Here is a 6,863-nt window from a genome sequence, read left to right as displayed (position 1 = left end):
TAACCTGTCCATTACCAATATCAGAACATGGTACAAACCTGTCCATTACCAATATCAGAACATGGTACTAAACTGTTCCATTACCAATATCAGAACATGGTACTAACCTGTCCATTACCAATATCAGAACATGGTACTAACCTGTCCATTACCAATATCAGAACATGGTACTAAACTGTCTACTGCCAATATCAGAAACATGGTACTAACCTGTCCATTACCAATATCAGAACATGGTACTAAACCTGTCCATTACCAATATCAGAACATGGTACTAACCTGTCCATTACCAATATCAGAACATGGTACTAAACTGTCCATTACCAATATCAGAACATGGTACTTTCCATTACCAATATCAGAACATGGGTACTTAGCTGTCCATTACCAATATCAGAACAATGGTACTAACCTGTCTATTACCAAATTCAGAACATGGTACTAACCTGTCCATGACCAATTTCAGACATGGTACTAACCTGTCCATTAACAATATCAGAACATGGTACTAACCTGTCCATTACCAATATCAGAACATGGTACTAACCTGTCCATGACCAATATCAGAACATGGTACTAAACTGTCCATTACCAATATCAGAACATGGTACTAACCTGTCTATTACCAATATCAGAACATGGTACTAACCTGTCCATTACCAATATCAGAACATGGTACTAAACTGTTCATTACCAATATTAGAAAATGTATAAGTATGGTAGTGTGTGTGTGTGTGTGTGTGTGTGTGTGTGTGTGTGTGTGGTGTGTGGTGTGTGTGTGTGTGTGGTGTGTTGTGTGTGTGTGTGTGTGTGGGTGTATGTATCATTGTGTGTGTGTGTGTGTGTGTGTGTGTGTGTGTGTGTGTGTGTGGTGTGTGTGTGTGTGTGTGTGTGTGTGGTGTTAGGGAGTAACAGGGAGTGTCTGGCCTGGAGGAGAGGAGGTGGGGGGCATATAGCCTGATATCTGTTCAGCAGCTGGGCCACTTTCCAGAGTATGTGAAGGGTGGGGGTCGAGGTGGGACGGGAGGGAGGGAGGAGAGACGCTCAACAAGAGGGAGGGAGGGGAGGAGAGACGCTCAACAAGGGGGAGGGAGGCAGAGAGAGGGACTTTCCCTAGACAGACCTGACCCCCAGCCACAGAGAACACCGTCTGCAGCGAGAGAAGACCAAACTACTGAGCTCTACCTCAGAGATATCCAGGAGAGACCAGAACTAAAGACTCAGGACTAGGACCCAGACATCCAGGACCCAACACCTAGGACCCAGGGCTCTTTAACTAGGCCCAGGACTCTGACCCAAACCCAACACCCAGACCCAGGACTAGACCCAGACATCCAGGATCCTACACCTAGGACCCAGGGCTCTTTAACTAGGCCCAGGACTCTGACCCAGACATCCAACCCAGAACCAGGGAGAGACCAGGGTACTCTGACCCATAAAGGATCTAGGAGCGGGTTTTGTTACACAGGAACTCTCCATACCCAGCCATGCCTGCCCCTGGAGGAACAGAGTGAGTAATACACCAGTGTTATAACTAGCTTAACTAAATCACCAGGGTAACAGAGTACTATAACAGTGTTATAACTAGCTTAACTAAATCACCAGGGTAACAGAGTACTATAACAGTGTTATAACTAGCTTAACTAAATCACCAGGGTAACAGAGTACTATAACAGTGTTATAACTAGCTTAACTAAATCACCAGGGTAACAGAGTACTATAACAGTGTTATAACTAGCTTAACTAAATCACCAGGGTAACAGAGTACTATAACAGTGTTATAACTAGCTTAACTAAATCACCAGGGTAACAGAGTACTATAACAGTGTTATAACTAGCTTAACTAAATCACCAGGGTAACAGAGTACTATAACAGTGTTATAACTAGCTTAACTAAATCACCAGGGTAACAGAGTACTATAACAGTGTTATAACTAGTTTAACTAAATCACCAGGGTAACAGAGTACTATAACAGTGTTATAACTAGTTTAACTAAATCACCAGGGTAACAGAGTACTATAACAGTGTTATAACTAGTTTAACTAAATCACCAGGGTAACAGAGTACTATAACAGTGTTATAACTAGCTTAACTAAATCACCAGGGTAACAGAGTACTATAACAGTGGTATAACTAGTTTAACTAAATCACCAGGGTAACAGAGTACTATAACAGTGTTATAACTAGCTTAACTAAATCACCAGGGTAACAGAGTACTATAACAGTGTTATAACTAGCTTAACTAAATCACCAGGGTAACAGAGTATAACAGTGTTATAACTAGCTTAACTAAATCACCAGGGTAACAGAGTACTACAACTGTGGTATAACTAGCTTAACTAAATAACCAGGGTAACAGAGTACTATAACAGTGTTATAACTAGCTTAACTAAATCACCAGGGTAACAGAGTACTATAACAGTGGTATAACTAGCTTAACTAAATCACCAGGGTAATCAGAGTACTATAACAGTGTTATAACTAGCTTAACTAAATCACCAGGGTAACAGAGTACTATAACAGTGGTATAACTAGCTTAACTAAATCACCAGGGTAACAGAGTACTACAACTGTGGTATAACTAGCTTAACTAAATCACCAGGGTAACAGAGTACTATAACAGTGTTATAACTAGCTTAACTAAATCACCAGGGTAACAGAGTACTAAAACAGTGTTATAACTAGCTTAACTAAATCACCAGGGTAACAGAGTACTATAACAGTGGTATAACTAGCTTAACTAAATCACCAGGGTAACAGAGTACTATAACAGTGGTATAACTAGCTTAACTAAATCACCAGGGTAACAGAGTACTATAACAGTGGTATAACTAGCTTAACTAAATCACCAGGGTAACAGAGTACTATAACAGTGTTATAACTAGCTTAACTAAATAACCAGGGTAACAGAGTACTATAACAGTGTTATAACTAGCTTAACTAAATAACCAGGGTAACAGACTATAACTGTGTTATAACTAGCTTAACTAAATAACCAGGGTAACAGACTATAACTGTGTTATAACTAGCTTAACTAAATCACCAGGGTAACAGAGTACTATAACAGTGTTATAACTAGCTTAACTAAATCACCAGGGTAACAGAGTACTATAACAGTATTATAACTAGCTTAACTAAATCACCAGGGTAACAGTATAACAGTGTTATAACTAGCTTAACTAAATAACCAGGGTAACAGAGTATAACAGTGTTATAACTAGCTTAACTAAATAACCAGGGTAACAGACTATAACTGTGTTATAACTAGCTTAACTAAATCACCAGGGTAACAGAGTACTATAACAGTGTTATAACTAGCTTAACTAAATCACCAGGGTAACAGAGTACTATAACAGTGTTATAACTAGCTTAACTAAATCACCAGGGTAACAGAGTACTATAACAGTGTTATAACTAGCTTAACTAAATCACCAGGGTAACAGAGTACTACAACAGTGTTATAACTAGCTTAACTAAATCACCAGGGTAACAGAGTACTATAACAGTGTTATAACTAGCTTAACTAAATCACCAGGGTAACAGAGTACTATAACAGTGGTATAACTAGCTTAACTAAATCACCAGGGTAACAGAGTACTATAACAGTGTTATAACTAGCTTAACTAAATCACCAGGGTAACAGAGTACTATAACAGTGTTATAACTAGCTTAACTAAATCACCAGGGTAACAGAGTACTATAACAGTGTTATAACTAGTTTAACTAAATCACCAGGGTAACAGAGTACTACAACTGTGGTATAACTAGCTTAACTAAATCACCAGGGTAACAGAGTACTATAACAGTGTTATAACTAGCTTAACTAAATCACCAGGGTAACAGAGTATAACAGTGTTATAACTAGCTTAACTAAATCACCAGGGTAACAGAGTACTATAACAGTGTTATAACTAGCTTAACTAAATCACCAGGGTAACAGAGTATAACAGTGGTATAACTAGCTTAACTAAATCACCAGGGTAACAGAGTACTATAACAGTGTTATAACTAGCTTAACTAAATCACCAGGGTAACAGAGTACTATAACAGTGTTATAACTAGCTTAACTAAATCACCAGGGTAACAGAGTACTATAACAGTGGTATAACTAGCTTAACTAAATCACCAGGGTAACAGAGTACTATAACAGTGTTATAACTAGCTTAACTAAATCACCAGGGTAACAGAGTACTATAACAGTGTTATAACTAGCTTAACTAAATCACCAGGGTAACAGAGTACTATAACTGTGTTATAGCTAGCTTAACTAAATCACCAGGGTAACAGAGTACTATAACAGTGTTATAACTAGCTTAACTAAATCACCAGGGTAACAGAGTACTATAACAGTGGTATAACTAGCTTAACTAAATCACCAGGGTAACAGAGTACTATAACAGTGTTATAACTAGTTTAACTAAATCACCAGGGTAACAGAGTACTATAACAGTGTTATAACTAGCTTAACTAAATCACCAGGGTAACAGAGTACTATAACAGTGTTATAACTAGCTTAACTAAATCACCAGGGTAACAGAGTACTACAACAGTGTTATAACTAGCTTAACTAAATCACCAGGGTAACAGAGTACTATAACAGTGTTATAACTAGCTTAACTAAATCACCAGGGTAACAGAGTACTATAACAGTGTTATAACTAGCTTAACTAAATCACCAGGGTAACAGAGTACTATAACAGTGTTATAACTAGCTTAACTAAATCACCAGGGTAACAGAGTATAACAGTGTTATAACTAGCTTAACTAAATAACCAGGGTAACAGAGTACTATAACAGTGTTATAACTAGCTTAACTAAATCACCAGGGTAACAGAGTATAACAGTGTTATAACTAGCTTAACTAAATCACCAGGGTAACAGAGTATAACAGTGTTATAACTAGCTTAACTAAATCACCAGGGTAACAGAGTACTACAACTGTGTTATAACTAGCTTAACTAAATCACCAGGGTAACAGAGTACTATAACAGTGGTATAACTAGCTTAACTAAATCACCAGGGTAACATTCATTAGGTATCAAACGGACTGGCACTACCTGAACTTGACCAATAAGAAACACTCACATTTGTTTTTCATTTCAAAATGTTTTGCTAACTTAAGCAACTAATGACTATGACCCACGTTTCCATTCTGCACTTGGTCTTATTATATCCATGAAGCAATAAGGGCTGAGATGAGGCCAGGACAGGTCTGTCCTCTACTCTTTGTAAACAGAGCTGTAGACTGGGCTAAATTCAGATCATCGTCACATGGAGAAACAGGAGCTATGTGGGGCAAGTGTGTGTGTGTGTGTGTGATTCTGTGTGTGTGTGTGTGTGTGTGTGTGTGTGATTCTCTGTGTGTGTGTGTGTGTGTGTGATTCTGTGTGTGTGTGATTCTCTGTGTGTGTGTGTGTGTGATTCTCTCTCTGTGTGTGTGTGGTGTGGTGTGTGTGTGTTGTGTGTGTGTGTGTGTGTGTGTGGTGTGTGTGTGTGTGTGTGTGTGTGTGTGTGTGTGTGTGTGTGTGTAACTGTATGTGTGTTGGTAGTCCTAAGGGGGAGGATTTCTCCACTGCTATCCTGAAGCAGAAACACAGACCCAATAGACTGGTGGTGGATGAAGCCCACAATGAAGACAACAGCATCGTCAGCCTCTCACAGGTGTGTTGCAGGTATCAGCTGTGTGTGTTACCAGTTTCAGCTGTGTGTGTTACCAGTTTCAGCTGTGTGTGTTACCAGTTTCAGCTGTGTGTGTTACCAGTTTCAGCTGTATGTGTTATAAGTTTCAGTTGTGTGTGTTACCAGTCTCAGGTGTGTGAAGTGTGTGTGTTACCAGTCTCAGCTGTGTGTGTTACCAGTTTCAGTTGTGTGTGTTACCAGTCTCAGGTGTGTCTGTTGCCAGTCTCAAGTGTGACTGTTGCCAGTCTCAGGTGTGTGTGTTACCAGTCTCAGGTGTGTGTGTTGCCAGTCTCAGGTGTGTGTGTTACCAGTCTCAGGTGTGTGTGTTACCAGTCTCAGGTGTGTGTGTTGCCAGTCTCAGGTGTGTGTTGCCAGTCTCAGGTGTGTGTGTTGCCAGTCTCAGGTGTGTGTGTTGCCAGTCTCAGGTGTGTGTATTACCAGTCTCAGGTGTGTGTGTTACCAGTCTCAGGTGTGTGTGTTGCCAGTCTCAGGTGTGTGTATTACCAGTCTCAGGTGTGTGTTACCACTCTCAGTTGTGTGTGTTACCAGTCTCAGGTGTGTGAGGTGTGTGTGTTGCCAGTCTCAGGTGTGTGTGTTGCCAGTCTCAGGTGTGTGTGTTGCCAGTCTCAGGTGTGTGTGTTGCCAGTCTCAGGTGTGTGTATTACCAGTCTCAGGTGTGTGTATTACCAGTCTCAGGTGTGTCTGTGTGTTACCATAATTTAAAATGTATGACATATTGTTTTGGGGGGGGTCACTGGACTACACACAAAATGAAAGATGAAATATCTTGAGTCAATAAGTGTTCAACCCCTTTGTTATGGCAAGCCTATTTTTGAATGACTACCTCACCCCACACATGCTGTTATCTGTAAGGTACCACAGTCGAGCAGTGAATTTCAAACACAGATTCAACCACAAAGACCAGGAAGGTTTTCCAATGCCTTGCAAAGAAGAGCACATATTGGTAGATGGGTAAGCATTTCAAAAAGCCAACATTGAAAGTCCCTTTCAACACGGTGAAGTTATTAATTACACTTTGGATAGTGTATCAATACACCCAGTCACTACAAAGATACAGGCGTCCTTCCCAACTCAGTTGCCGGAGAGGAAGGAAACCGCTCAGGGTTTTTCACCAATGGTGACTTTAAAAAAGTTACAGAGTTTACTGGCTGTGATAGGAGAA

General features: G+C 40.0%; 1 long non-coding RNA gene across 1 annotated transcript; it reads left to right on the top strand.

Moving 5' to 3' along the window:
* The first annotated feature begins 1,090 nt into the window (after window positions 1-1,090).
* LOC118938536 lies at window positions 1,091-5,589 on the top strand. Its single transcript, XR_005035755.1, has 2 exons — window positions 1,091-1,510; window positions 5,551-5,589. It is a non-coding gene; the product is annotated as an uncharacterized LOC118938536 (long non-coding RNA).
* Window positions 5,590-6,863: the final 1,274 nt, after the last annotated feature.

This window comes from Oncorhynchus mykiss, chromosome 13 (assembly GCF_013265735.2).
Source record: "Oncorhynchus mykiss isolate Arlee chromosome 13, USDA_OmykA_1.1, whole genome shotgun sequence".
NCBI lineage: Eukaryota > Metazoa > Chordata > Actinopteri > Salmoniformes > Salmonidae > Oncorhynchus > Oncorhynchus mykiss.
This window is presented reverse-complemented; position numbering and strand designations above follow the sequence as displayed.